The 21,818-nt window shown below is 44.5% G+C and overlaps 1 protein-coding gene and 1 pseudogene across 3 annotated transcripts in view; one reads left to right on the top strand and one right to left on the bottom strand.

Annotated features, from left to right (window-relative positions):
• SPOCK1 (SPARC (osteonectin), cwcv and kazal like domains proteoglycan 1) overlaps positions 1 to 21,818 on the bottom strand; it is a 495,339-nt gene that overhangs the window by 116,291 nt on the left and 357,230 nt on the right. The gene's annotated exons all lie outside the window — the stretch shown is intronic.
• On the top strand, positions 10,285 to 10,721 carry LOC106559513 (annotated as a pseudogene).

Raw genomic sequence — 21,818 nt, forward strand, 5'->3', positions numbered from 1 at the left:
CACACAGATATAGACTGCCTGAGGACATCTGAACTTCCATTTCAGTGCTGCTCACTGTGCAGCCAGCCTAAGTAAGCGGCAGCTATAAGTGCCAACTCCTAGAGGGCAGGCACCATGTCCATCCTGTCTCCACACTCCCCAAGGCCCAGCCAAGTACAGGGATCAGAACACAGCCAGCATTTTTGCTGCCTAAAGTTAATGAAAGAGTAGAATTAGTCAAGTTCAGATGCTTTGGAGAGCTTCATCTTGAAAGCTTGAAATGCCTCTCAAATGCTCCATAGTCCCCGAGTTGGAAAAGGAAAAGGGTCATGGCACAAATAGAATAGGCAGATTTTATAAAAGGAAAATTCCTTTGTTCCCTTGGGCTTTTAAACAAGGGGCTTTGACAAGAAGAAACTTGATTCTCCTGAGACTCTAAAGCACCTGTCATCATGAAGCTCTTTTCTACAGTTCTCTCTGGCTTGGTTTCAGATTCCAGTCTACCTCCTCCCTCATATTCTCACATGTTTATGCAGCCATGGAACTGAGCCAAGTCATGGGGAAAAGGCAACACAAAACAATAAAAACTAGGCCACAGGTTCTCTTCCCACCCTTCCATCTTCAGTGACCAAGAGGCAAAATGTAGCAGAGACACAAATGGACAGGGTTGGTGGAGTGGGCCAGACAGGGTGCACAGATGTATCTAACAAACTTGACAGTTTCTTTAGGAGTTTGAGGACTATATCCTTCACACTTGGTAACCTATAAGTCATTTGCTCTGTCTTTTCAAGGACTGTCTCTTCTTTACTCCACCCCTTCCTTCCACCAGCATTTATTGAGCGCCTACTAGCTACAGGCACTGTAGAAGCTGTTAGGAATATGAAGTAACAGGTCTAGCAAAACAGCACCAAGCCACTACAGGATGACACTTGCAAGGGTTATCCTAAACTGAAATAACAAAATGCTTGCTGTAGGTGAGGATAAGAAACAATTTCTTCATAAAAAGCATCAATACCAGGCTGCTACATGCCCTGGACTGTCCTTGGAAAGGGCCTGTGCACATCTCCACTGGGACATGTGCCCACTGGCAGCATCTAAATTTAATCTCGGTTTACAGGTAAGGACAAATAAAAATATCAGTTCTTTGGACAGACACAGTTACGCTAACTTCTGGGTCCCGCTGGCTCCCTGAACCTTCCTCTGTATCTGCACTCCAAGTTTGCTCATTGTTGGAGGATCACAGACCATCCCTCCCCTCCAAATGTACATTACTGCCAGGGAGGAGCCCTGAATTGTTCGTTCTGTCATTTCCAGGGCCAGACACAAAGGGTGGCATAAAGGTACAGGTACAGTAAATGGTGAATTGAAGTCTTTTCTCCAGGACTGAGAGTCCCAGAAATGGGAGTTCATTTGTCCTTAGAGATTTTTACATTAGGTTACATTTGCTCACAAAGCTATTCTATCTAGTATGACAAAAAAAGAGTCCCCAAAGTACTCATTCGTGTCAGTCCTTACAGAACAATAAACTTACATTTCCATCATTTTCCTGTCAATTCCACTAGGAAGCTACATAGTCCTTCCTTTGAAGCTACAAATCCTTCACGGTTTGCCCCTGCTCACCTCTTAGGCCTTATCTTTCCCACTTCCCAACCCACCTGTGTTCAGTACGCAAGTGTCTACTGAGTCACTTCTCTGCGCGAGGCATTGTGTAAGCTGCTGGGAATGAAGCAGTGAGCCAAATATAAATGCAGTTCCTATTCTTAGTTACTCATAGTTTATTGGGGGAGAGAGTTATTAATGAAATAACCTTACAAATACAAAAGTAAACCTTATCTCTGGTGAATGCCAAGAATAAAAGGTATCTGGTACTGTTGACATGTTTAACAAAGGGCCTAACATCCCGAGGACATTGGAGAAGGCATTCACAAGGGACTTACCTAGAGCTAGGATCTGGAGGATGAGCAGGAGTTTGCTATAGTGGTGTGAAGGGAGAGAGAGCCCCTGATGGGCTCACTTCCATGTCTGCCAGCATCCTTCACACTTCTCCCACATAGCTCAGCTATCATCTCCTCAGAAGACCCTCCCTAACTTCCCAGGTGAGATATGACACCCTTCTGTGTGCCCTTGTGTACTCTGCACATGCCCATCTTTTTTTTTTAATTTATTCATGAGAGAGAGAGAGAGAGAGAGAGAGAGAGATTGACAGAGACACAGGCAGAGGGAGAAGCAGGCTACCCACAAGGAGCCTGATGTGGGACTCAATCCCAGATCCCGGGATCATGCCCTGAGCCAAAGGCAGATGCTCAACCACTGCACTACCCAGGCATCCCCACATGCTCATCTTTATGAAACCACTTAACACCACAGGGCTTTCCATTTCCCCTTCTGAAATGAGAAGTCTATGAGGGCAGGGACTTTACCTAATACATTTTTAAATCTGCAGCCCAGAGAGAAGCAAGTAACCAGTATATTCTTGATGAATGGAAGGAGAGACAAGTGAACAGATGGATGGATGCAGTGTTGGTCATTCTCATCCAGCTCTTCCATCTCTCTCAAGCATATGTATCTGTACATGTCAACAGCAGTCAACGCACCTTTGTCTTTAGCATCATGATTTTATGCTCTCCCTATCTCCCCAGACTCCTAGAGGGCAATCAGGAGAAGCTGTCATTCTCATCAGTGGGCAGGAGGGTATAATCATCCCCGAGCCCCAAGAGATTCTAGACTGGAAGAAGCCCAGAGCTATACTCCAAAGCTACTCCAGCCCATTTTGAGGACTCTATACTTTATTTGTTCATCAAATCTTTCATTCACAAATATTTACTGAGTCCCTCCTATATGTTACACACCATTCTAGAAACGAAGCAGGAAACAAGACAGACATGATCCCTGCCTACATGGAGCATATAGTGTAGAGAAATAAGTAAAATAAGATGATGGGAGACACAGGGAATTGGCTGGAAGAAAGCAGAGCAATGCATTAGAAAATAAGTGATAGTGAAGCTGACTCCGTTGTGTCATGGTGGTCAGGGAGGGCTTCTCAGAGGAGAGGACCTGCTAGCTAAGACCTGAATGATAAGAAGGTAGCATCCATGTGAAGTTTTGGGGCAAGAGGATTCAGGCAGAGGGAATGGCATGCACAAAAACTCTGATGTGGGACACGTTTGACACACCAGGGGGAGATATGCACATCAAGGTGGCCACAAAGAGAGATGGACAGAGAGACATGGCAAAATATGGTTCGACAGAGGTCAGATCATGGCATATGTGTGAAGCAGGCTAAGGATTTTAGACATCATTCTGCAGGTGATGGCAAGTGCACAGGTGTTTTAATTGCTTGCTCAGCTGCTCTATAAGGAACCAACCAATGGCAGCAAACACAGATGGAAAGAGGCCAGTGAGGAGGACAGCAGGGGCCCAAGTGCAAAATAATGGTGGCACTGGTATCATGGGAGTACCAGCAATGAGCTGTAGTCAATCACACACAGTTTGGAGTTTAAGAGGACAAGGCTTGAGAATGGACTGGCTGAAGAGGATGAGAGAAAATGAAGAGTTCAAGAGGGAGAATCACCTGTTTGGGCCACAGTGAATAGGCGATACCAATTCCACGTCTGAGTGAATAGTTCTAGCAGGCCATTCAAACGACATTGAGTAAACACACTGAACTATGAACTTTCACTGCCATTAAACCAGCAAAGTTGAAGCGTTCCCATACTTTAATGACTGAAAGAGACTGGAACTGTTTAGGTTCTGCTCCACTGAGGTTCAGATCCAACTCTGTCACTTACGGCTGTAGGATCTCAGGCAAGGAACAACCTGTTTGTGATGCTTGGTTCTTCTGTGAAAATGAGACCAAAACCAATCTACCCCAGGGTTGAGAGGACCTGACTGGTTGGGGAAAGGCAAGCACCCAGGGTGGCAGCAGGTGTAGGCATGGCACCGGGCACCAGCTGATTGGCCTTGTTCCTGACAGCTGGGCCTGCCCACCAGCAAGGAACTGTGGTTCACCATTCTTATCGTTAGCTATTACTCTCCCTAGGTTGATGAAAACTTCATGGGGGAAAAGAGCCCAAGAAATTCCAATGCAATACAGTAATACTGTTTTGAGTGACTGAAATAGCAGGTCAAGAAAAATGATAGCGACAGGGATAAAAATGTGGATCTACAAAACATGCAATCAAGAAAACCTGTGAGCTGTGAAAACCAAGTAACCTCAGGACCCCTCACTCCCTACCCACAGCACCAGCTCCCAGTGCTACCCAAGAACCTGGCAGGGTGAGGGAGAGGTGGATGGGAGGGAGAGGGTGCACTCTCACTGAGAAGGTAGGGTCCCTTAGGAGACTAGACCGGGGAGGCTATTAGCACCAAAGTATGTGGCAAGAAGCACTGTGTTTACGTGATACAATAATGGAGTGATGAGAACAAGCCCGACTCATCCTCGGCCCCTGACTCTTTGTAGTGGCCCTGAAATTGCTCAATGATGTGCTGAGCTCATTTTCTGCTAGTGGGCACATCGCTCTTTCCACGTGTCTGGAATAAAACAACAGCTTGCTGCCCAAGACAAAACAAAAACATGTTTCCATGAGGACAGCTTCAGAGCAGGATACTTGGGAGAGGGCACCACACGGAGGCAGTGCCAGTGGGGTCGGCTGCCATCTACAGAGACCAAGCTCTCCCCTGCATGCCACCAATACCCAGATGTCCTGATCAGGTCTCTGAGCAGGCCTGGGTCATCTGATCACAGTTTGGGAAAGAAGAGTGCTGAAAGGGAGGAGTTCATGTTCCCTGTGGGGAACATTTCAACTATTCAGGAAAAGGGGCCACTCGGTGTCACTTTAAAAACCAGTAATCCGGACACCTGGGTGGCTCAGCGTGTAATTCCAGGTCTGGGGATCTAGTCCCATACCAGGTTCCCTGCAGGGAGCCTGCACCTCCCTCTGCCTGTGTCTCTGCCTCTCTCTGTGTCTCCCATGAAAAAATAAATCTATAAAAAATAAAAAATAAAAAAATAAAAGCCAGTAATCAATAAAAGCACAGTTGTGTTCAAGAAATCCATAAACTGGCCCAGGCCATTATCTATATTCAATTGTCACCATAGGATTAGCAGATCCTCAGCCTAGAGCCATAGTATTTCTTTGAACTTAGGAACAAGAAACTTCTTTCATTAGGAACTGATTTTCTTGTCACTAATTGACTTCCACCCGTCCCAGGTTACTCTGAATGAGTCACTTCTATTCACGCTGTTGGGACTTCAGTGGTGTTGGGATGAAGACCATCTGGATTTCACGAGTGATCACAATAACTTTATGGTGAAGCCTGGCTTCTCCACTTAGAGCTGAGAGACCAAGGCAGTGTTAATGGTTAAGACTCTCTCTCTCTTCATTATCTCAAGAAGGGGTTTGATACTACTGTGTAGCTGAGAGAACCAGTGTAAGAATTAAATATGATCTTGTCATGTCATGTGTGTAGCATGGTGAGCGGCACATGGTTGACACTGGGTGTGGTGTGAGCACTGCTACTGGTGTGGATCACTGTAGGTGGTCAGCAGTGCAAACATGGGCCTGGAGTACAGTGCCCAGACCAGGGGACATGAAGGTGGCCCCTGGAGAGGGATTCTGGAGTGGCCCACATGCCCCTGGCCATGTGACTGGAGGGCCTGCTTTTGCTTAGTTACTTAGAATGGGTGGGGGGGTGGGAAGCTTTCCAGGAAGGAGCAGATCTAGGCCAAGTTTGCTGCTCCACTTGCACATCTGACAAACTCGGCTAGGACCACATTTCTGTCTCCTTCCAGTCCAGAAATGGTCAGGATATGGCCAAAGTCACTGCCACTCTGTCCTACAACAGGACACGGTCCCAGAGATACATAAACCTTGGCTTACCAATCCCAACAAAGCTACTCCCAAATCCTAGAAAGGGCAGCTGGCTCAGTCTGCCTGCATTGGCAACCTGTACATGTACTGAGGACATGACAGGGGCTCAGCAAGCCTTTGATGAATGAACCAGCAGCAGAGAAAAGGGTGAGATGACAGCAGGGTGAGTGGAGCAGAACAGTGGGTGTGCAGAGACCATTCCCACTTGCAACCACTTCCTCACCATCCTGCCACTCGATAATAAGTTCTCAACTTAGGCCCACTCTCATCACCAATAGGATATTAGCCATGTCCAACCCTGCTGTGGCCTGGTGCTCACTATACATCCATGGAATGAGTTACGATGCACCTGAGTGCCATTTAACACCAACGGGCCAAGCATCTACCTGCTGGGCATTGCCAGGAGACCATGCTTCCATCGTTCAGAATGTGGAGCAACCCTACCTGCTCAAGACCTCAGGAAGACAATGTCAAGTATGATGTAAAATGTGGGCTACTGGGGACAGATGGGGACAAGTTTTCTGGAACAGGTCCTCAGATCTCCTTTGGGAGAGGACAGATCATATTTATAGATGGCTTTTCTATATGCCAGATACCATTCATAGGACTATGTAATCACTAATTTGACCTTTGCAAAAAGTCTGTGAGGTAGGTATAATTATTTCCATTTTGTACACAGGGAAACTGGAGCAGCAAGAGGCTTCAGAAGTTGTTCAAGGTCATGGCTAACAAGCTAACCTGAGATCTGAGCAGACACTGTCCAGCCCCATCAGACAAGCTCTTAACCAGGACACTGATGTGTGAATCCTCCATCCATGCTCCGACACACGCCTCACCTGCCCACACCTCCACCATACCCCTCACCTGGCTGACCTACGACACTCTCACTGTCTATAGTCTATCTTCCCGAATCAGGAAACAACCTGGGGACAGGACCAGTATCTGCCGTGGTGTTGGTACATAGCACTGATGCCTGGAGAAGTCACCCTGGAGAAGGGTCTCAAGGCTGGCCCCAAAAAACTTGGTGTCCTCTCCAACTCTGCACACATGGAGGTGTGAGACAGGAATCAGCAAACGGAGATGAACACTTGCAGAAGCAGAAGATTGAGGCAGCCCATCCTAAGCGTGCAGCCCTCGAAGGCACTGTCTCCCTTGTTCCCGTCATCTAGGACTGATGGCTTTGTCGTGGCTGTCACAGGGTCCATGTCAAACATGTCATCTTTCCCCTCACCTGCACTGACCATGAGTTCTTGCTCTTGGGCATTTATATACTTGGTGTAGTTTCTTCTTGCCGCACAGTGAACCCTAACCATCCCTCTGGCCCAAGCACTTTCTCTGAGAGGCCATGAGGTCTGCAGGTGTCACCAGCCACCCTGGGAGACCTGCCTTGGGCCAGCCGCTCCCAGAGTCGTTTTTCTGGCTACTGCTCAGTGTCCTGAGATCTTTGCTCCTCAAAGAGGGACAGAAGGGAGATGCCACAAACGAACACCTGAAACCCGGGCTCTGTGTCTCAGGGAGTGCTACAGGCCAGGACACGCCTCAAGTACAAGAGGACTCTCCAGGAAAGAAGAGCCCAAAGTGACTGAGTGTTCACAGTAACGTACGTCTTTTTCTCTTTACGTGTTAAACCAGGAAAATCTGTGGATGGTGTTGACTCTGTTTTCCGACATTATTGTCCAGCCCAGATGAGGCCACAAAGCAGGAGAAGGTACCAGCACCACTCAAGAGAGACCTGCAAGCTCACCGTGGGCAAGTGGACCACTGTGCTATGCTCAGGACACCCTCTGCCGCTCTGGCCATCTGTTTACAAACTTTCTAAACAGTGCTACTCAGGTACAGTTGGCATACCATAAACCACACATATTTGAGGCATCCCGTTTGAAGAGCTTTGCTAAACATAAATACACAGGAGACTTCTGCTGGAATCAGGGTGATGAAGATACCCATCACCCCCAAAAGGTCCTTCCTGCCCCTCTGTAATCCTGCCTTCCCAACCCCTCAACACCAAACCACGGGTTAGCTTGCATTTTCTGAAGTTTTATATTAATGCCAACAAATAGTAGATACTATTTTTGCCTGGCTTCCACCCAGCATAATTATTTTAAGATGTATTCGTGTTGTTATGTGTATCAGGAGTTTATTCCTTTTTATTTCTGCACAGTATTCAATTGTGTAGATGCATCACATTTGTTCATCTAGTCACTTGATGAATATTTGGGTTACTTGCAGTTTTTGGACGTTACAAATAAAGGTGTTATGAGCATGTGTGAACAACTATTCTGTGTGCATGTACGTCCACTCTCTTGGGTGGAGATCTACAATTAGAACAGCTAGATCATACACATGGCACTTTAAGAAACTTCCCAAATGTTTTTCACAGTGGCTACACTATTTTACATTCCCTCTAGCAATATAGGAGGGTACTGTTTCCTCCATATCTTTGTCAGCACTTGAAATGACTGGTTTTTTTAAAATTTTAGACATTCTAGATATTGTGGAATCTCACTGTGGTTGTAAATTTGCATTTCCTCAGTGATAATAACATCGAGCATATTTCATGTGCTTATTTGCATTATCCTCTCTGATGAAATGCCTGCTCAAATCTGTCCCCTGTTTTTATTACGTTGCCTGTTTACTTATTATTGAAATTAAAGAGTTCTTTATATGTGTTGGACCCAAGTCCTATACCAGATACACAATCTTCAAGTGTTTTGTACTAGGCTGTGGTTGCACTTTTCACTCTCTTAATGGTGTCTTCTGAAGGCAGAGATGAAAAATGTTTATCCAATTTATATTTTATACAACACTGTTCCAGTGTTGTATGTAACAAATACTTGCCTAATCCAAGGCCACAGAAATTCTTCTGTTTTTTTCCTTAGAAAAAAAACACAAGTTGTATAATTTTAACTTTTATTTTTAAGCCTATGAGGTATATATTTTTATGGTTTTACAAATTTATCACTTTGGTTTTTCCTAAAACTGTCTTACATACACAGCTTCCTTCCTTTTGCTAATATTCACTTTATTTATTCAACACTGGAGGTAAGATTAACAGGAGATAGTTTCTCCCCTCAAAGAGTGCTTTTTTCTTTTTTTTCTTTTCTTTTCTTTCTTTTTTTTTTACTTAGGAAAAATTTTTGATATATGCCAAAGTAGAGGAATTAATATAGTGGATCTCCACAACCTCAGTTTAACAATTTTCACGATTTTGTCACACTGGCTTGTCCATCCCTCCATCCTTCCATCCTCCCTTCCTTCCTTCTTTCCTCATAAATTGCCATATGGCAAATGCTCTATGTTCCTCACAGTGTATCTCTTGTACAACTATGGGTTTTTCTTATTCAACTACAATGCTACCACCGTATCTCATTCCCACTTCCCAATCAATTTTCCTAAGAGTCCGCCAAACATCCTTCCCTTTTACAATTTTGCTGGTTTGTTTCTCTTTGGGTTCAACCAGTGTTGACAAAACATTTGGCAGCTATGTGTCCCACTCCTCCTTTTTTCATGCACTAACTGGATCCATTTTCTGGCTCCCTGAACACTCCATGTTCTGAATTTGTCTATCTGCCTCTGTGAGGCCTCCCTGAACACACTCCTTCACCTAGCACATCCTGTCAACAGAAGGTAGCACTGTAGGCTTGACTAGATTTAAGCTCAACTTCTTTTGCCAAGATACTTCACATCCAGCTGTGTGCTCCCTACCACAGGACACCTGAAGACAAACAATGCCACTTGTCCATTTCAGTGATTCTGTGATTTATCTGAAGGTTCAGGAGTTAATAGCCTCAAGTTCATTATCAATCTGTTGTTTAATGGTTTCATCCAGGTTTGACTATTGCCCATATCAGCTGTACCATTAAAGGCTGAAAAATGGTGATTTCCCAGTTACTACTTCTGCATTTATTCACTATACTTCTTCTGTAAAGAATTTTCCCCTATTGAATAGAGCTTTATGGTTACCCTGAAATATGATTTGTACAGAAATAGTATCTGTTTAACTGCTTGTTTTTAATTGCAAAATTTAGAATAAGGAGCTAAAGCCTTGGTTTCTTTTCCATGGTAAAGAAATTTTCATGTGTTTCCTTCATTAAAATGTACTTTTAATGATTCTATTTCTCCCTTTCAGAGTTGGCACTTTCTGATAGCATCTAACTCATTGCTTGGGTTTTACAGTCATATTTTTATTTAAACCCTTCAAACATTTGTACTGATTTTACATGAAAATCTACCTTTCAATTTCTACTGTTGATTGTCTGTGCTGCCTCTTGTTCATGGTGGCTTACTTCACTCTATGTTTTAAAGAATTATGAGACATGTTTGACAGGGTTTTGAGGGAATCCCGCGAAGCTTGAGCTGATGGCTTAGTCCTCCAGAGACCATTTACATCTGCAGGAACCTCAGTGCATTCTCACACAAAACTACTTTAAGTCAAATGACCAGATTCAGTCTTTTCTTCCCCGGCTACTTGAAGCTCAGCCGCCATCAGAACGACACAGTAACTATCGGGACCAGGAAGTTCATGACCAACCAACTGCTTCAGTGGAAACAGATGGTCATTGATGTTCTTCACCCCGGGAAGACAACAGTGCCTAAGACAGAAATTCGGGAAAAACTAGCCAAAATGTACAAGACCACAGCAGATGTCATATTTGTATTTGAATTCAGAATCCATTTTGGTGGTGGCAAGGCTTTGGCATGATTTATGATTCCTTGGATTATGCAAAGAAAAATGAACCCAAACATAGACTTGCAAGACATGGCCTGTATGAGAAGAAAAAGACTTCAAGAAAACAGCGCAAAGAATGCAAAAACAGAATGAAGAAAGTCAGGGGGACTGCAAAAGCCAACGTTGATGCTGGCAAAAAGTGAGCTGGAGATTGGACAACAGAAGGAGTAAAGATTCTGCAGTGGATTTATCTGTGGTGATTGTGCAGATTTTTCATGAGAGGATTAATAAACTAAGAATGTTAAAAAAAACAAAAAACAAATAACCAGATTCAGGTTTTCGATACCATGCCAAGAATATAAATTGCAACCACAGGGCAACCCGGGTGGCTCAGCGGTTTAGCGCCGCCTTCAGCCCAGGGCCTGATCCTGGAGACCTGGGATAGAGTCCCACGTCAGGCTCCCTGCATGGAGCCTGCTTCTCCCTCTGCCTGTGTCTCTCTGCCTCTCCTTCTCTCTGTGTCCCTCATGAATAAATAAATAAAATCTTTAAAAAAAATAAATAAATTGCAACCACATACTCAGGTCACCATTCACACGGTACACCACAGGACAGCTCAACAGTTGCTCACTGACTGATACATGTTTGTGTCTCATACCAGGCATTAAATGTCTGGTGTACCACCCTTGCCCTATAGGAATGAATGCAGGTTCTTTCTTAAAGAGTTTTTTTGTGGGTTTTTTTGTTTTGTTTTGTTTTGTTTTTACAGGTGATCTTTTTCCAAGCCAGAATCCAGGCTGAAATTTTCACATGTTCTTGCTATCTGGCTTTACCAATGGGTAGATTTTTTTTTTCCTTTTTAAATCAAGCCCATTCTTTAATTCAGGGTAAAACAATTGAAGCTTTGGGATATATGTGTGAAGTTTCACCTCCAATTTCTCACCTTGTAAGAACTGACAGCCTTGTCTCCAGTCTGCAGGTAAGCTGTTGCCCTCTAAATATTTTTTTTTTAAAAAAAGGAAGATTTTACTTATTTATTCATGAGAGAGAGAGAGAGAGACAGAGAGAGAGAGGGAGAGGGAGGGAGAGAGAGAGAGAGAGAGAGGCAGAGACACAGGCAGAGGGAGAAGCAGGCTCCATGCAGGGAGCCCGACGTGGGACTTGATCCTGGGTCTCCAGGATCAGGCCCTGGGCTGAAGGCAGCGCTAAACTGCTGAGCCACCCGGGCTGCCCTAAATATTCTTGATTAGATCAGCTGCGTTCCACCTTCTCATGCCCCAGGGCACCCAGGGCAGTGGTCAGTGTCCACACTGGTTTTCCTTCTCCCCACCTCTCAACCAGGGATTTCCCTTATATCTTACAAACTCAGCCATTTAAGAGGATATTATATTGAGGAGTTCTGTGTCATAGTTTTAAGACTCTCTATCTCATCAAGCAGCTGTACATACACTTACCTATGAACAATGCCAAGGTGGTGTAATAAATGTGCCAGAAGAAGTATATACCTGGTTCTGATGGAGCTCAGGAGAAAGAAATGGCCAAATTAGCATGAAGGGCTCACAGAGGCTTCACTGAGGAGATGCTTAGGCTGAGCCTCAGAGCTGAAATCTCAGGAATATGGTTATTTCCTTTTTGTCAGAGATAGATCATCTTCTCATGTATGTTAAAAGGAAAAAAAGGAAACAAAAGCAAACCAATAAAATAAAACAAAACCAACCAACCAACCAACCAAACACCAAGTTGCATCCCTTCTACTTCACCTCTATCTTGCTTTGCTTGGTGCCAGGGAATTGGGCTGTATGTTGGTGTGCTCACAAGAGGGGCTAGGTGTCTGGTCCAGGGAGATTTCAGCAGGAAATATGGAACATAATGAGAGGTGTAGCAGAGTGTGCTCTCTGCCACCTTTGGGGCATCTCATCCATGCTGATACACAGTCTCATCTTTTGATCTCTTTCCTAGGAGAGGAGAAAGCAAATGAACCCTTATCATGTGTTCCATCTGATCAATCTGGTCGGGGTCCCCAGGTTACTATAGCAACCTTTGGGTATATCTCCTTTGGGGAGATGTGGGTTTCAAAGCAATCCTTAGTTCCTCTGGATAAAAACTTGGGAAAGTTTCTCTTTTGGATACAGGGTCTCTCCTGATGCCAAAAGCTGCTGCACCTTACTGGACAGAACCCAGTATCTCAGGAAAGCCACCCTTGACCAGAGGATGAGGCATTTCTGTTCCATGCAATCGTATGTGAACATGCAAAACTACTCCATTTGTTTCAGAAAGGGGAAAAATCCAACAACTAACTTGGGTAAAAGCAAAAGCATTATCAAAGCCATTTCTCTCAATATGCAGTTATGGCATTGATTCATGGTAAACTCTAACCTAGCACATTCTCTCACATGACATATATGGGTACTAACCCAAAGCTTAGATAATGAGATCAGTTTCTATGAGCATTACCCATATCTGTGGCTCAAGTTATCTTGGAATATGTTGTGAAGAAGCCTGATAGAGAGCATACCCACAGGGAAGATTTTGTTTGTTTCTTTTAAAGAAAAAGAAAAGTGATATGATCATGAACTTAATTAAAATTGTTTTATGATGATTTAATTAGATGTACAGCACTGTGCAAATTCACTCTGGCCAGGGACCTTTCTATCTCCTAAAGTAAGGGTTGCCAAGATCTCCTGGGCTTTGCAATTTTACCTAATCCTTAATTTCATCTCCTGATGGGGTGAAGATGAACATAATTGTGTTCAGGTAATTGCTTTATCAAATAGTTTAATTGTGTATTCAACAGAACTGACAACAAGAAGGTTATTCTTCCTAATGTGTTTTTAACAAAAGTGCTAACTAATTACATGGCATCCTATTCAGGGCATTTGAGAAGAAGAAATGAATACGTATTCTTCTAATCTTGGTTAAATGCATGTTTGCGGAGAACATAGAAATAAGTAGTAAAATAATTAGCTGAATTGCTTCCTTCTGCTGTAACTGCATAACTAATCTGCATGTTGAAGTAGTCTGTATAAATTCTGCGGATGCATTTTCACCATGGACGGTGTTTGAACATCTGTGCTTCCTGAAAATGTCACAATAACCATTTTACCTAAAAGTTTATCCTCAGGAGCCAAGAAACCTGTGTTATCTTGGCATGTTCCAAGAAGAAGTAAATGCTTAATATAAGTAGGACAGATGTGCCACATGATCAGAAGGAAGTATTACAACATTAGGCCAAATGGTTGAAAAGAATTTTGAATTAAAATAAGGCCGAATCTATTCTATTTTGCATGAACTCTTCCTTTAACAGGATAACTAACATGTCTGGTATAGACTTGGCTTCTATGCCTGTCTGTGCCTATCATTCATAGACACTCAGAATGCCTTAATAACTTCTTACGGCTCAAGCCAGTGTCATTTAGCTGAAGCTGTTAACAAGGTTACTATATTTGACATTTTAAGAGGTGATTATGTAGTACACTGCTTTTGAAATTTTACCTGATCCAGGGAATAATCTTGCCCTCCTTCTCCAGAAAAAAATATTACCCTTGATCATAGTGAATGGCAGGGAGGAAGAAGGTCAGATGGCCACTGTATTCGACTGAAGGTTGGACATAGGATTCAGAAAGATCCAGGTGGAATCCTTCGCTGCTGTTGAAGCACAGACACTGGTACATTTCTTTCGAGTTCCTAGGCTGGGAGGAAATGAATCTGGGGCTGTCAAAATCGCTATTTTCTGCCAAGGGGAGAAAGCCTCTTTGCAGAATGAAGCCAAGCAGAGATAGACAGAGAGACAGAAGGAAACGTAGTGTTGTCAACACTGAATTTCCTCTTCTTTCTCTGAGGTCTGCCTTCCCCAGTATACTTTCTAGCCTTATATGGCAGTAAATCTTCATTTGGGGATTAGGGAGAAAGTGAGTTATGTTTATGTCACTTGAAATCAAAAGCATCCTGATGATACAGCTGGTATTTTACATTACTTTTCAGATGGCTTTGCACTCATCGAAGTAAAGACTGATTGGAGAGTAGGACCAGTGTTCGAGGATGTCGGCCCTGCTGCTTCCGAGCTATGCTGCCCTTGGTAAAGTTCCATTGTTTCAATGATCGCATCCTTAATTTGAGACTAATCACAGTACTATCTCATAGGTTTGTTGTGGGAATTAGATGGGATAAAAGAGGAAGTAAAATACTATGGCACTTAGCACAGGTCACAATTCTTAATACATATTTAGTAATTAAGTGCTATTGTTTTGTTGTTCTTGTCATTATCAAGACTATTTAAAATATTACTAAGCTAGAGACTGATAGGGACCCCTAATATCTGCTCTATCCTTCAATTATATAACTCTCAAATTTTAGCTAGGCACATAGCTGCTCAGAATAAAAACTACATTTCCCAGACTCCTTTGCAACCTTTGAAGCCTTAGGATTGTGTCCAATAGAATGTGAGCAGAAGTGACATTGGTGACTTCTAGATTGTGTCCCCTTCCATTCCTTCTTCTTTCTGGATGGGGCACAGGAGCCACCTTGGACCCAGATGCAGAAGCTCAACAATTTCATTTGCCTGGAAGCAAAACAAGCTGAAAGGATCCTAGTCATGACCAGCATTGGGCTGCTGACCTGTAGGATGTTTGCATGAGAGAGAAATAAGACTCCATCCTATTTTAGACTCTGTTTCATCTGGGTTTTTGTTACAGCAGCCAGAACCTATATCCTAACTAGGACACAATCACTCTTTTATATACCATTCGTACTTGTTTCTTCCAAAAAACCCTGCGAAGGAGAAAAGGGGAGGATAACTAAACTAGAGCAAGAATTCTATTTAAACTAAGAGTCGAGGGTTTTCGTACCCTGAATTCTGGCTCTCATTCTAAATGATACCTGACTACTGCTGACTGAGGAAAGGAGGGTGAAAATGAACAAGACCTGAGGGGAAAAGGCAAAGTTGGGGCATCTGCCATGGGAGATGTGTCCCCAAATCTCAAACTGTTTAACATATAAAACACAACTGCTTAGAGTTTGTTAGAGCCACTATTTCCCCAATGTTATAAAACCTCTCTTGCCAGCTTTTTCTAAGCAACAGAAAATCAGAATAATGAAACCTACTGCATGACCCCCCTCATCAGACCCTTAGTGTTCACATAGTCCACAGGTACACTACTGCATTCTCCCCCTGCTACCTGACAGTACACGGGGATGGGGTCAGGATTTTAAATGTTTCTTGTCCCTCCCCAGGGCTCCCCTATTTGCCACTGGTCCTCTAATCCTTGGGCCATTGCTATCACTTTGTTCCAGTCCCCCAAAGCACAGAATATACAAACGCAAACCCTTCAGCTTTTGTTTCCCATCATCTGACTTTCTGCTTAGCCAGAAGCGATGAGCCACTTGCAAGTGAAGATAGTTCTCAACCAGCAGGTTCTATGGAGACAGGGCTAACCAAAAATATCCCCCAGAACACTGACACGTTCAGCTCTGTTGCAAAGCAGAGGAGCTGTACCTAAAAGGTTCCCATGCTTGTCATGGTAACAGGGCCACGAAAACGGGGGGAGATTGGGAAGAGACACCAAGTTTAATGCTATCTTGCAAAGTCTTAAAATCCACAGTGTGGATTGCTCTAACCCTCAGAACAGCCTGTGCATGGGAAATGCCGGCCAACAGAGAGAGACTCCATTTGCCAAGAACTTCAAACATGACCTTTACTTGGTAGCAATTGTTGGAAACTATTAAGATGACTCTGAAAATAATATAATCTGTGGCGACAATATGTTGAAAGAAATGCCAACCCTGTAAAGCAAGCTCTCTCTCTCCCCCTCCCTCGTGTGTGCACACTCAAAACAGAAGAGAAACATTTTCCTCCACAGCAATTCTTAACTCTGCATCTCTCTTCTGCGTCTAGACATAAATGAGCCATTTGCTAATTGTTTAACAGTGATTAAGGAAGTAAACGTTCTGGGGAGGAGGGGTGACAGCAGAAGGGTGTTCGCCTGCTTGTTTTCCAATTACCAACAGCCACATCAGCGGGAGAACGGAGCTGACACTCAGGAGCTCCCAGCTTCATTTGGGGAGCCCTCTTCTTGAGGTCAGGCCAAGCACTGGTGGCTTCTGACTAGGAAATGAGCAATCCTAGCACAGACATCTGAGCTTTGGTCAAGTGGGTCCAGATTGAGGGGATTCAATGAAGTCCTCGTGAAAGAGGACTTTCCACCCCAAACAGGATGTGGAGCAGTGGGGCTCTCCTCCCTTCCAAGCTGGGGACCCCAGAGCCATTCCACCTCCCAAAAAAGCTCTCTCCTCCAAAGGAAATAAAGTTGAGCTTGTCTACTCAAAGCACAGGTTGCCAAACTGTGGTCGGCCATGGCTATGTCCCTCTGCACACAGGCAAAATGAAAAGCTGGCAGCCAGGACTCCAATAAGCTTTCATCCTTCCATGGGATGACTGGAGAGGAAGCAATGGGGCTCACAGATAAGGGGTTCCCAGCTGGCCCAGGCTGAGGCCAAAGAGGTATTGGCAGGAGGATCTTCAAGTCCTACCAGGACTAAGATGGTGAAGAAGTCCTTTTGCTAAGCTCAGTGCTGAGATGATTTTCTTTATTTGAAATTCACAGTCACCAAGACCAGTTCCAACTTCCTGAACGCCCCTAGAGAAGATGTTTTCTGCCCATCTCTGTACCAATTACAAACATCGAGACCTCATGCCTACCAGAAGGCCCCTCAGAGCTACTCTGCTTCTAGTCCTGCCCCTGACCATTCCCACACTTCAGCCAGTGTGACTCTGAAACCAGAAACTCTCAAAAGGATCCCCAGCCCTGTGAGGGCAAAGTCCAGCCCCTCACATGGCCATCGAGGCTGGGAAGAAATGGCCCCTGATTGCTTTTGAGCCTCATTTCTGTAGCTAAAACCCTGTCCCTAGTCCTCATGTGGTCAGTCATCCTGACACTGTCATCAGCTCCTTCAGGGGCCATGTTGTCTTTTATCTATCTCTTCAACCACCCTCTCCCATCTGTTGGATGAGCTGCCCTCTATGCCACTCTTGCTCTGGCTGATTCCTTCCAGCCTTAAGTCTCAATAGAACTACCATTTTCCCTCTGAAGACCGTTCACACCTCCTAATTGGTGGAGGTGGCCTTGCTCAGTGTCCTACAGTACCCAGAATGTCCCTTATATGAACATCTTCTCTAATAAAGGAGATTGCTTTTCAATTTGCCCACCTGTAAGTTCCATGAAAACTAAGGCTTTCCTTGCTTTGTCCTTTGCCACAACACAGGAATTAGGACAATGCATAATACATGGTAAGAAAGAATAAATGTTCACCAAGCTTCCAGACTACTTCAGTTTTTCTGGCCAGGAGAACATGACATCAAGGATCATTAATGACTAGGGGGATGCTAACTATCTCCAACCTAAGTCCAAGGGCCTACTTAGAACCTAAAATTAGCTGTAGGCCTGGCCTTTAATTTATCTATCCACCCCCCTTGCTGGTTTTCAACTCCTTCTCTTTTATGGGTATGGAGTCTGAATAAACATTTACTGCCATGTAACATATCCCTTCGTATCAAGACTTTGTGCATTCTTGTTCCTTTATCTCTGATCCTGGAGGAGTCATGAAACTCTGAGTGGTGTCCCTGATGCTAGGACACTGAAACCATAAACCTAACCACAACTCCAACTCCAACCCTAACCCCAACCCTAACCCCAACCCCAATCTGAACCCTAACCCCAACCCCAACTCCAACCCGAACCCCAACTCCAACCCCACCCATAACCCCAATTCCAACCCTAACCCCCCCAAATCCAATCTCAGTCCTAACTCTAATCCCAACCCTAACCCTAACACCAACCCCACAGAAATGGGCTCCTAAGCACATTCCTCCAGTTCTAGGATGGTCTGACTTCTGGGTGTAGAAACAGAAGTAAAATTCATGTGATGTCACCTGAAGATAAATACCCAGGAACCAGAACAGAGCTGATGTGCAAGCTCTTTCTTCCTCCTATTCCTAACAGTGTGCCCTATAGCCTTCAGATCCAACCATGAAAGCGCAACACTTCCCGTGCAGTACTGTGATCATTTTTTAAGGGGTGTAGTTTTCCCTGATGATGATGGGGACCTATGCTACAATATATTTTGCCCACGTTAATTTTTGTGAATTTGACTTATGATATCAAATCCCTCCTGTGAAACATGTTTCATGGTTTCATCTGTCCTTTGTTTCCTGACCCCAGTGGCCATAACTCCAGGGGATGGAGTCCATTAATAGCGCATTCACTCTCATTAACTGACCACCTATCTACTCATGGTTCTCCCAACAGCTTTGTCTGTAAGACTAAAATGTCCTCTTAAACCTCCATAAAAAGGTGGCCGTGTATTTGGGGGTAAGAATTCAAACACTTCCAGTGGTAAACCAGACCAGACTGAAGTATTCCCCATGGAAGGAAGTCTTACTGAATGCCACTGGGGCTTAGAACTTTCCTCAGGTTCAGAGGCCTTAAAGCAGTCAACACACAGCTATGGACTATTATTTGATTCATTTCCTCAGGACAAAGAAAATGCCAACTCTAGAAGTTCAGACAAAGTAGAAAACTATTGGTCTACTACCAGAGACCAATACCCACATTTTCCTCTGCAATGCTACCCCTCCCTGACTCCTTCCCTTTGTTTTAACTTTAAATGGGAGCAGCTGATTATAGACATGGAGACAGGAAACCTTGGGTTTCAAACTCCATCACTGTCCGTGGCTCTATGGACCTCAGTATGCCGCATATGGAGAATGGGGAAAAGGATACTACAGCTCCTAATAAGAATGCTTTAGGTCTCTTCATTTGCTTCCAGAAAAGACAGCTGAGCTGATCTGGAAAACTGAGGACTCTGTTTCAGCTAGTGCTGGAATTCAAGGAAACTAGAGCAACAACATGTTGTGGCCAATGAAGGCTTTGCGGGCACAGCAGTATCTGGAAGTCACACTTCTTTAGAAGAATCAGGAGTCATTGCAAAAGACTCTTCCAAATCCTGATCCTGCCTTTCAGACAAGCTATTTATCAGTACTGGTGAGCAGGCAACCTTCTCTAACAAAAAGCCAACTTTCTTGCCCAGACTGCAGGGGGGCCATGCCCAGCAAGCATTTTCTGAGACATTCCCTGGGCAACTGACAGCACTTCAAGCCATGGCTGACGGGTTACTCCTTGTAGCTCAGAAGTCAAGGGGAGCTGGCATTTGAGGCTCTTTCTGCGAATGAGAGGTGGAGGCGAGAGGGCAGGTATTGCTGGTTTGATGTGCAACCCACCACTTGCCCCAACAGCCCTGATCACCCACTGACATTTCATGGCCCGTCTTAAATCCCAGGCTTGAGGATCAGACCGTTTGCTCCAGAGCTGGAGGGAATAATTTGAAGAGCCAGACTGGGTCTTCATAAGGAGAGAATCACTGCAAGGAGCCTCTGACTCTCTGCCTCCCACCAAGGTGGGTGTTTAGCTAAGCGACTCAGCCCAGGTTGGGGACAGCTTATTTTTCTCAATCACTGCGCTCTCTGCAATCCATTCACTCCAGTCCCAGATGGGTTACTCATTCCCTCTCGGCCAGAGTCCTTGGAGGCTCCCCTCTTGTCCATGAAACTCACAGAACACCCACTATGTACTCCATTTCATGCCTGTTGAAGGTGGTGACAGGCACTACCTCTGTCTCTAGGGCCTCCCATCCTTAAGGCAGACACAGAAAAGAAGGCAGTTATAGTAACAGGTGTCCCCCAAGCCAAGCATTGCCCGACGATGTGCTCACCTTCCAGCTTTGGCTTTAGGTCTCCTCTTAGACTGTTCTCTCACCTTCCCTCTCCTCCCACTTCACAATGTGGCAGCCACACGGGTATCCTCTTCTTCACACACACTATCCTGCCTTAGAGCCTTGGCTCACGCTATTTTCTCTGTCTAGAACATTCTGCCCTCTAATCGCCATTTAGAAACCATTTAGAAACACCTCCTCAGAAAGGCCTTCCCTTAGTATCCCCTATAAAAACATTCTCTCTCTCTCTCTCTTTCTCTCTCTCTCTCTCTCAGCCCCATTGTAACACTTGCCAAAATTTGAAATTATATATTTGTTTGGTTATTTATTTCTGTCTCCCGTACCACACTGCAACCTACAAGTGAACTGGAATGGTGTCTGTCTTGTTCCCCACTGTCATGCTCTGCACAGGCCCTAGAAAAACTAGAAGGGTTCAAAAACTATGTGCTACCCAGTAAAGGAAGAAGCTTTTATATAAGGACTGACAATGGAGTAGGAAGGCAACAGACTCTGGAAAGCTCTTAGTAATGAGAAAAGGCCTGGGTTTAGTTTTAGCAGGAAGAAGAAAGACACCCAGGCATTTTAACAGGGGGAGACACACAAACAGACCTTTATTACAGAATCCTCCCTACCTCTTCTGTCATGTGGAAATGGCCTTTGGGAGCAGAGGAAGGGCAGATGGCAGGTGAAGAGATCTATGAGGAGAGGTCTATAAAAACCAACATCCTCACTACTTAGTGTAGTCCGTTGAGCAGCAGCATGGATGCCACCCAGGAACTTGTTAGAAATACAGGATCTCAGGCCCCATGCGAGGCCTGCTATACCACAACGAGTATTTTAGCAGAATCTCCAGGTGACTGTTCACATCCCTGGAAGTAGGGCTTTATTGGGAGATGATGCTGGCCACATCTGCCTTTGAGGAATGGGGGACAGAACAAATGCATCAGTGCCCCCAAAGAATCCACAGCTCCAGATGCATGCAGGGGGGCAGAAGCAAGCCCTGTTACTACAAACTATCTCAAATGGATTCCATCACGGGCTAGGGACAGTAGGGTAAAGGGTCAGGGGTGGGTATGCAGAGCCGAGCTGGGCTATTTAACCAAGATGTACTGGCTGTGACCCCGGGCAGAGAAGCTGCAATTCCTAGGTAAGGTCTGACATTGAGGATGTAAGGATTTCTGATTCTAGCTAATGAAGATATGTGAATTCTTTTATTTCCATTCTAAGTTTCCCCAGTACCTGGCACAGAGTTTGATACCTAAGAAAGGCTCAGATGATATGTGTTGAAAGAACAAATGGTCAAAGAGTGATCATGATACTGACGTCATAACACAGATTACATGGGCCTGGGTAGAAGCTATACATACTTTTTGCCTCCCTGTTTTGTTGGACATATCCCCTTTAGTTAGAAAAATGTGAAAATTTGGAAGGATACAACTCTGCTTCCAGTGAACAAACATATATCACCTGTGCAACAGAGGATCTACGGGAAAGCATGGCACAGTCTCAAAATAACCCAAAGAAGCCTCTGAGGCCAG

The sequence above is a fragment of the Canis lupus genome, chromosome 11 (assembly GCF_011100685.1).
Source record: "Canis lupus familiaris isolate Mischka breed German Shepherd chromosome 11, alternate assembly UU_Cfam_GSD_1.0, whole genome shotgun sequence".
NCBI classification, from domain to species: domain Eukaryota; kingdom Metazoa; phylum Chordata; class Mammalia; order Carnivora; family Canidae; genus Canis; species Canis lupus.